A 10,135-nucleotide genomic window follows, 5' to 3' on the forward strand; every position below is an offset into this window, starting at 1 on the left:
CTGGACCATCCCTGCCCACCCTGGGAGGGACAGGGGCTCCAGCAGAGCTCAGTCCCCCCAACGAGGAAGGTGTTGGGTGACACTGTCCCCGAAGGTTGATGCTGCTCCCCTATGTGGGTTGTCTGTCCCAGGGCCATTTCCCTCTTTGACCCTCACACTTCTGGCCTGGTCCCCACACCCTGGCCCCCCATTCCAGAGGTCTGATCATTGTTTGGATGCATGGCTCTCCAAGCACCCTCTGAGCAGCACACATATCCCTGCCCTCAGCCTCCTGGAAGGGGGGTTTCTCTCGTGCTGGAAGTTCCACACTCCTCTACTCCCTCTCTTCACCAGCCCTCCAAGCCATGGGTGAGCCACTGCTTCCCAGGAGAGTGCTCCATCATCCCTGCTGACAGTGCCTCCCAATTCCCTGTCATCAAGCAAATCTCATCACGTTCCCTCCTAACCTTTGTGCAAAGGTTGTGAGAAATGCCAGGGCCATATTTCACAGGAAATATGAGTCCGAGCAGTCCCAGGCTCGGGGCTGAGCGGCACAGCCGGCTCTGCCTGCAGTGGGCATTCCCAGCCCTTGGCCGGTGCTGCAGCAGCCACTGGGGGTGGCTCACGGGGAAGGGACCGGCACTCTGCGGCTGGTTGCAATGGATTAGGAGAGCTGGGCTTGCCTGTGCTGCCTTATCTGCCCAATAATTGAACGGAATAAGCTCTCTTATCTCTGTGACCTGGCTTTTCCATGACAGTCCCCTTATCTCGCAGCCCTTGGAGATTGTGAGCAGCCGTCGAGTCTCTGAGAGCACTGCATCCATCCACTCCTGACAGGATTGGGTTTCCCAGCACAATACCAGGACACAGCCCCTCCTCTGCCCCCATCCTGCAGAGATGCAGGTCCTGCCAGAGGGGCTGTCTGGGAGGATGCTCCAGCAGAGTCTGCTGCAGGTCATGGCTGTGACTCTGAGGCCCCATGGGAAGATGGGTACCTCTCCCCTCACTGAAGGTGAAAATGATCCCTTGGGAAAAAATCCAGGGAACTGATGCATCCCTTGTGTTACTGCCCACCTCTGCTTTGCTTTTGGTTGGCACATTTCAGCACAGGACCCCCAGGCCCCTCCATCAAGCAGCTTCACACAAAGATTACAGGGAGAAATGCTGAATATCCAGGGTTCTTTATTTTTTTATCAATTACTGTGGATTGTGTGAAAAAATAAGTGTAAAAGCAGCTGTGAGTGAGTGCCACCAGATGATAACGAGAATAGTAATGGCCCAGGGGGCTCATGGCCAGGCTGCCAATGGCACAGCCTCTAGCTCTTGGGAGAACCCACCAAGAGAGAGCTCAGCCCCTGGGCTGGGGTGCCCCACAGCCTCCTGCCATACCCCAGCCCCCCTGGGGAACCCAATGAAGCAGAATATGAGCCATTCTGCTCCTCATTTTTCCACCCAAAACCTCAGGATGGTTCTCCTGCCCAGACAATACCAGAGGAACCTCTGTCCTGGCCACGGTGCCAGTGGGGGATGCTCCACATCGCCCGCACTGAGCCGAGCGGTAATTGGGTCTCTGAGGTAAAAGACAGGGATTGCAGGCGGCTGCAGCTGCACGACTGATGGACCACAGAGGAGACATTAGCATGTAAAATGATGACCATTAACTTAATTAAAGAAAGGACACAACACGCATCTTGTTCTTGTATTGGAGCTGCTTCTTCCCACAAATTGTTGGTTGGGGATTTTGATTTCCTTATGTAGGAGACAAAACACCTCAAAAGCGCTGTTTTTTTTTTTAAGATCAGGATGAAAACACTGTCATAAATTAGCAGCAGAATAAATGACTTCTGAGCACTGGATTTACATGGGCTCTTCCTAAGGGATGGCTAACCCGGAAAAGCCAGCCCCAGTCCTACCTGCAGGACCTGAGGACCAGTTGGGATGGTACAATCCTGACCACACCATCAGCTCCCGGGAAATCAGCTGTACATCTGAGAAAACAGTTGGGCATTCCAGCCCAGGAGGACAGCATGGGAAAGCTGGCATACGGAAAGTCCTCCTCAAGGATGTCTGGGCAGCATCTGAGGCTGGAGGGATGTCCACAGGTCCCTGGAGAGCAAGCCCTGCTGCCCATCCTTCCTCCATCCCTCCGCCAGCCTGGATGCCGGCACGGGTCAGCCGGGATGCCACGGGAGCGGGCAGATGTGCTTGTAATTAGGATGCATCAAATCAGTTAAAGCTGAAAACAAAGAAAATTAGAGAAAATGAAGAGGAAATGAAACGGCTCGCGCAGATGCAGGGGAAATATTTTTAGTCCTCTAAGTCCATGGCGTCTGTTGTTTGGAAGAGTCCAAGCTGAATCCTCCCAGGACTTGCTTCCTTTCAAATGAGGTTGCCATCTCCCAGTGCTGCAATTAGTCGTGTCCGTGCAGCTTCTGTGGAGTACAACCAAAGCACTTAATTTTCATTAAAAAGACGACATTGGGAGCAGTTTTGAAGGACAGGCACAGGCACTGGTAGCTGTGTTCCTGAGGATGGAATGGGACACGCAGATGCATAAATTACCGGGCTCCTTTTCCACGCTCCTTCCTCTGCTTCTCTGCAGAGTAGATTGACTCGATTGTAGGTGCCTCTCTGATATCTCTTTGTAAACCCTATTTACATTTGTGTTAGATAATTCAGTATATCCATAAATTAGTGTTGAACATCAGTTGGTTTTACAGAAGCGTTGCATAATCTCCGCCTCATGGGTGTTCACGGCCCATCCCAGGATCCCAGCAGAGGCAGGGGAGGCCAGTGAGTGCTGGCAGCAAGGACCCGTTCTCCTGCCATCCCCTGGAGGCTCCCATCAATTTATGGCTGACCCACCACACGCTGGACACTGCCCAAATCTGGAGGGGCATTGGCAACTCCGCTTGATTTAACTCTCCATAACATGGGAAGTGATGGGGCTGCATCTGCCTTGCTCAGCATCACACTGGCATGAGAGCTGTCCTTGCTCCAGGAGCACTTCCCTGCATTGGAGCAATCCAGGAATGCCCCCAGACTCTGGACAACATTCTCCACAACCCACCCCATCCCATCCTGTCACTGCACTCCAGCACAAGCCTTGTCCTTGAAACCAGAGCTGGATAAAATAGGGTCATTTTTATTTTTCAAGTTTTCCATGTTCATGAAAGCAAAGATTTGTGTGGTTGAGCCTGAAGACAAACTGCTTCAAAGAGCAATTTTAATTGAAATGATAATGATGAAAGTTTTTCAGCCAAAAATTGAAAACTGCATTACTGCATCCCCTCCCTCCTCCTGTGACACGTCCATGCAGAGCAGCCACAAAAATAGGAGCCTTTTGTGAGAGTCTCTCTATGAGTGGTACCAGTTTCCTCAGTCCACAGATTATCTTTTTCTCTGTAAAAATCACTAAGGGACTTGACTGTCCCAGTTCTCTGCAGCTTTCCTCATGTTCTTCCTCTCCCTGTGCCCCATGTGCAGTGCTGGGGTCCTGCCAGTGCACGGGACCTGCCCCTCACCAGAGGCTGCACGTCCAGAAGTGCCCTTGAAAGAGTGAAATTTAAGAGGTTTTCAGAAAGGAAAAGGCAGAGGTTCCGGGATGGCCCCCAGGGGATGGCTGGATGCCAGCAGGGCCGGGATGGAGCCCCGAGGCCGTGCCCCCAGCTGGAGCACTGCTGGCTGCTGGCAGGAGCTCAGAGCCCTGGGGAGGGAAAAGCTCCTCCACTCTCCAAACACAAAACGGCTGCTGGTTCCCCTCTCCTTGGCATTAATCTCTGTCCCTCCTGGGAAATTATGCCACGATAAATCTTTATTTCTCATGATGGCTTGCCAGCTTTAATAATGATTTCGCGGGGGATGGGAGATGCCGGCGAGCCGGAGCACGGGCTGGAGGATGCTCCGCTCCTCCGGCACACACCGACAGGTCGGCACTGATTTATCCTCCTTCCCTGAGCCCTGTTTGTCCAGCTGCCAGGTAGGACCAAGTGAGTAACTATTTCCTCAGTAAATTTAGTCTCCTCTTAATCCTCAGGCACCCCTGCTATCCTGGAGTTTATTCAGTACCCACGTGGAACTGAATGGAGTGAAATGCGGGTCTTCAGACCCTCCCCTCGGAAGAGCTGCACGGTCTCTCCATGTGTGGGAATGTAGGAATTGAGCACTGCCAGGGAGTTCTATTGTTTTCTAACTCAATAGAAGCCATTTGTAGAACTGTGCTTATGAACGATGGAATTCGTACTTAGTTCCTGCAGTATGCGACTGGCAAACATGAACAATTGAGTTTTCCCTTATTTGTGGAAGTAACTGAATGGCCAAATCCAATTACTCCTGGAAATTCTGCCACTATGCAGAGAGCAGCCTGAGCTTCTCTCCAAGGCAGAGTGGCTGGTGCTCCTGGGGAGCTGCAGGATGCTCAGGATCCTGCTCTAGGCCACTCCACCCCTGCTTCTCTCTCACCCGCTCCAAGGAGCAGGGAGTTGAGAACAGACATTAAATGCCCGATGAAAACGTGACCTACAGCTGAGGAAGATGAGAAGAAGATGCTGCACAGGGAGAGCAGGGCTGTTGGGTCTCACCCCAGGAGCTGTGACAGTTGCCATATGTCCCCTTGACGAGCAGCCCACCGAGCTGATGCCAAGCTGGTGGGATCCACCTCCTGTCCCACCTGCCCGGCAGTCAGGGCTCCGCTTGCCCTGCAGCCAGCACAGCAGAACAGCTTCGGCCGGATGAGCACCAACTGTTTTTGCAGGGAGTTACTATAGAAACTATCTCAACGCCTCTTTTTGTGCAGCCTCGTTGCTGCTAATAAATAGCCTCATTATTTTGCAAAAAGTGCTCGGGAAACAGGGAGCAGCATGACTTGGGCCGAGGCAGAATTAATGGTCGAAAATAGTGGGGCCATTTTTCCCTGTGCCGTGAAAAGCGGGGAGGCCGGGGCTCCATTAGGGAGAGTTATGGCTCATTTCTCTGCTTCTGCTGTATTTATGTTTTATGTATTCAAAAGTGATTTCAGCCACGATCCCAAATTACCAATTCCCACATTACATTAAACGGCTGTGAACAGCAATGCCTCCTGCCTATCAAAATAAACCAGTGACTGCCGTGCAGGGAGCCAGCTCCTCCCTGGTGCTTGCCAGCACAGCTAGAGGGACAGTGTTCTAGGGGCTGCCAGGCTGATGCCAGGGACATCACCAGTGCCCAAGGCAGATTATCCCTGATTTCCAACCTCAGCAGTCATAGACACCTTCATTTCTCTGCCCAGAGCCTTAAACTGAAACATTTCCTTTTCCCTTCAAGCCCCAGTGCCCCTGAGCAGCCCCAGAGAGGATCATTAAAATATTAACAGGAATAACACAATAACAGGAATAATACAACCCTCCAGAGAGAAGCTAAAACACACATCACTCTTTATGTATTCACAGGTCCTGTTGATTCTCTCTGTTAATGCCATCCCTCTCCCAGCTGGAGACATGTTCCATCCAGGCAGGGCTGGCCTCTGGAATATGCTGGGGAATGCACAGGCTTGTGGAGTTTGCACTGGGGTCTTGGATCTTTGTGGGCATCAGCCCTCTGCCTGATCAGGACCATCATCAGCCCATGGTTCACACCCAGACCACACTTAGCACACCCCGCTGGTTCTGGAGACTCCCCCAGCTTCCCTGGATCTGAGTAGTTTTATCTGACTCGGGTCTAAGATCCAGCTTCCTTGGTCACCTGAAAAAACTCTGGATTTGTATACAGGCTTCATTACAAATACCACCTGCATCCTCTGACCCACATGCAGCCCCACTAACAGTCCTATTCACAGTCCTACTCGCAGTCCTACTTGCAGTCCTACATGCAGTTCAGCAGCAAGTTGTTCTGGTGCTTGAAAATGGAGTGATTTTAGGGAAAAGCTCCACTGCCAGCTCTTGGACCATGGTTTTCTGACAGATCTTTATCTGCCTCTCACCATGGGGAGCACGACAGCCCTGATGGTTGGGATGGGGTTTGCACTGCCCTGCCTGCAGCTGCCTGACTCCTACTAAATGGCATATTATCACTCATGGATCTTAGAGGCAAATATTGCCCAGGAGAAGATGAGTTGGATATTTACTGTACAGGAGGCTGGAAGCTGGCAGTGCCCACAGCAAATCCCCAGCGTGGCAGCAGATGTCTTTGACTGCCCCTGCCGTGCCTGCAGTCAGGGGCAGCTTCCCCATCCACCCACTTACAAAATCTCTCACAGCCACAGAGTTTCCTCTCCCTTGCTCAGGAAAAGCCAGACATCACTGTGATATTCTCATGCCACGTCTGTGTGTGTTGGCATTTTTGTGAAGATCTGAAAGGAAACTAGAACTGATCACGCTGGTTTGCCCCTGGCAGGAGCCACCACAGACAAATAGGAAACACAGCTCTCCACGGCTCTTCTTGGGGATCACACTAATGACTTGCATGGTGTAGACCCAACATCGCGATGGGAGGCAGCCAGGCATCAGCGAAAACGATGGGGAATAGAATGAATCATTTGTCTTCCCTGAGAAGGAAAAGTGAGAAACACAGTCCCTTAACTCTTCCACAGCCACCTGCCACTGCTGCTGGTGTTCCCAGGGTCCCTGACGGACAGGCAGGAGGCAGGAAAGGAGCACAGGAGACAGATGAAAGGACATCACCGTGCTGGCATGTCCCTGTTTTTAGGATGGATGTGGACTTGCTCTCCAGAGCAGCCTGGCTGTCAGCAATTGCTTATTTTGCTGTTAACGACACAGAACCACTTATGGAAAAGAATTTCACTTCCTTGATAATGCTCATAAAGAGGATTTGGCTTTGTGTGCTGCATCCTTCATCTAAGGGGCTGGAGGCACCAGACGCATGCAGGGAGCTGTGTGTCTGCCACACTGCAGTGGCAGAATCCACATCTGTTGGGAGGCAGCTGAGTAACCCAGGATGGAGCCTGATCCCTGCTCTGGGGTACTTGCTGCTTCACCCTGGATGCCACTGCCTGATGTGACAGGCTTCCTCACCCAGCTTCTTGGACAGGGAGGGATTCATGGAGCACAAGGAGCCACATCGTGAACTGGAGCACAAATGCATTCGGGTCCAGTGAGGGGCACCTCAGACCAGTGGCAGGGGAGGGGATCGTGGCTGCCCCAAGGCTGAGGGTGCCAGGACTGCTGACAGCTGGGAACAAATTACAGCTCCATCTAATCAACTCTGCTCATCGTTTCCCATTGAGCGAATTAAAAATCTTCCAGTGACACACACAAACTGCGGCCCAACCTCGCGCCTGATAAATGTTCCTTTTGAACTCGCACACAATGGGGGAGCAGATTAAACTTTTAACTTTTTTAATCCTATAATTTATTTAAAATGCATTTGCTGAAAGAAAAGAAAGATTTTTTCCTTTGTGATTTTCTCAAGGGGAGCTGATGTTAGAGACAGATAACGCAGCGAAGCGAGCTTGCCTCTGATGCTACTGCTCAAACCGAGTCCCGCAGCTCAGGCTGAAACTCCCAACTGTCAGTGAAATCTGGATTCAGCTGGGGCAGGATTTTCCCTGGCAGAGTCCAGCAGCATAACCCCTATTGGAGTGGGCAGGAGGACCAGAGCTACCCTCCAGCCAGCTCTGCTTCTGTGCCATCACGGCACTGCCACTCTGCCTGTACCCTTCCAACCTGCCAGCCCAGCACTCACTGTCCCACAGGAGTTTCCCAGCCATGCAGACAGGTCCCATTAACTTCCACACTTCCCAAGGGGAATTTGCATGGAACAGCACAACATATACATGCACTGCAGCCCAACAAGCTTCCCAGGATTATTGTTATTGCCATAATTACCAAAGGAATTAGTAATGCTAAACCATCAAGAGGTAACGCACCGGAGGCTAACGAGCCATTCGACACACTGAAATGCAAGGAAGCATTTTTCCAGCTAAGAACCACACAATATTTATCTGAGATACCCATCCTTCGAAGTGTTCAATGCCAGGTTGAATGGGGCTCGGAGAAACCTGGTCCAGTGGAAGGTGTCCCTGCCCATGGAACTGGACGAGCTTTAATGTCCCTTCCAACAAAAACCATTCTGGGATTCCATGATTCTATGCCTCTCCAGGAAGGAGTCAGTGCTCAGGTTTGATTTTTTCCAACCCTGTTGCTGGCCACTTTTAGAGTCCAACTCTGGCCAAAGCAGGGGCACATCTTCCCTGAAGGAGCTCCCCCTCTCCAGCTCCTGCTGCAGGCAGCAGCCTTAACTCAGCCTCTTGAGCCTTTTGATAACCTCATCTTTATTTGCTATTGACAACACAGCTGTAATTGCAGCCCTTAGCAGAGCAGATAAAGGAACTCTCCAGGCATTGCAAGGAATAAAGGGCATTGCCTTTATTCTGAGCCTTGGTCTGAGCTCTAGTCTGAGCCTTGTCCTGAGGTAGCTGCGACTCTGCTCCAACCACAGCAGTGAGAGGGTGATGCTCCTGGTCACTCAGTCCCTGAGCCCAGCCTGCTCCTTAGTGCTGAACTTCCACAGCCACAGAAAACTCCCATGACACCCCATGGTCTCACTGGATCCCTGCACATCCCTCAGTTCCAATAGATTACAGGCTCTGGGATTTTCACGTGTTCCCATTCGTGGGATGAGGAGCAGGAGTGGGTTGATGTACAGCAGTCACTGCCTCCTGCAAGCCTCAGTGCCACCTTGGAATTGATGCCCCTCCAACAACGATGACAGTAAGTTTAATTCCTGATAAATGGCAGGCATAAAACTGAGCTATTGTGTTGCTGAAAGAAATTAAATTAAGGGTGAACAGAAGGGACACACCACTTGGCAGTGTGGCTGGTAACACTGCCGGCTCAGCCAGCCACCACAACAGCCTTTTGGTTCCTGACACAGCCCCTCCTGGTCCTGGCAGGTCCCTGGGTGCTCAGTGCTCCCTAAAACCAGCCTGCCCCCATTCCATGGTTCAATGCCTCTTGTTGCTCTACAGGGAAGCAGGTCTGCAGCCCCCTCAGTATCCCCCCAGCTCAACATTCTCCTCATCATCTCCTCCCCAGCATCCCCCCCTCAAGCATTCCCTGCATTAGGGCACATCCTGGCACTGAGGCCCCACTGCCATGTGCCCCAGTGGCCACAGCCCCTTCACCCCATCCCCTGGACATGTGGAGAAGGGAGTTTGGTCTTTGCCAAGTTTTTTAGTCTGGGCAGCCTTTCCCTTGGGATGAACACTTACTTGTGTCTGATTATTTTTCTCGGTGCATCTGTGATAGACTCCAGGTTTGCTCTGCGTGCACAGGAAGACTTTCTTCATTAGCTGTTAGACTCCAGCTCCCGAAGAGCAAATTAGGGGACATGAATATGCAAATTAATGCTTCTAAACTGATAGCAGCAGCACTGCCTCTGAGGGGATCAAAGCTGGGGTGACATTTGGTTACAACTCTTTGCATTTGGGGGGGGTTGGCACTTCCTTTAATTGTTTTTTACACTAGAGAGAACTAAAAATAAACCTTCTGCCAAGTTTTTCTCCTGCTTGCTCCAGTGTGTTTGGGTTGGGTGTTTTAAATCATATTTGCCCTGTGTTGCCCAAGCTAGCAGCATTCCACTGGAGGGGCTGAGGCTTTTCCAGCCATGCAGAGGCCATCCCTGACTGGTCTCTGTGTGGGGCTGAGCACGGTGGCCATGGAGAGATGGTTTGGCACAAGGGACAGCTTGGGGACGTGCTGGATGGCAGAAACTATGAGGTGTCACAGATGGCTTCAATTCAGGCTGCAAATCCCCCAAGAAGCCTTTCCTCTGCATTGCTTTCCAGTAATGCCCAAGCCAGCTTTCCATCCCTGCAGCGACCACAAAGCCCCCAGAATGTGTCCTGCAGCCACCACGGCCACCCATGACCAGCACTCAAATGTCCCAGGCTGACAAAATGGCCAGTGGAGGGGGGTTTGGCAGGCAGAGTGGTCTCTGCACTATCACATCCTCCCTCCTCGTGGGGCATCTCCATCCTGGGGCACTGCCCAGGTAACTCCTTGGTAGATATTGGGAATCTGGAGCAGATAATACGGAACTACAACAAACTCCCTGCCAGAAGCAGCTGTTGGTTCATGTCTCACCACCCCGGGCTGTAAATGCCCTTGGCTGGCTCTCACCCCACTCTCTGCCAGCCCAGCCTCTGCTCAGAAGTAATTAG

Source organism: Chiroxiphia lanceolata, chromosome 22 (assembly GCF_009829145.1).
Source record: "Chiroxiphia lanceolata isolate bChiLan1 chromosome 22, bChiLan1.pri, whole genome shotgun sequence".
NCBI lineage: Eukaryota > Metazoa > Chordata > Aves > Passeriformes > Pipridae > Chiroxiphia > Chiroxiphia lanceolata.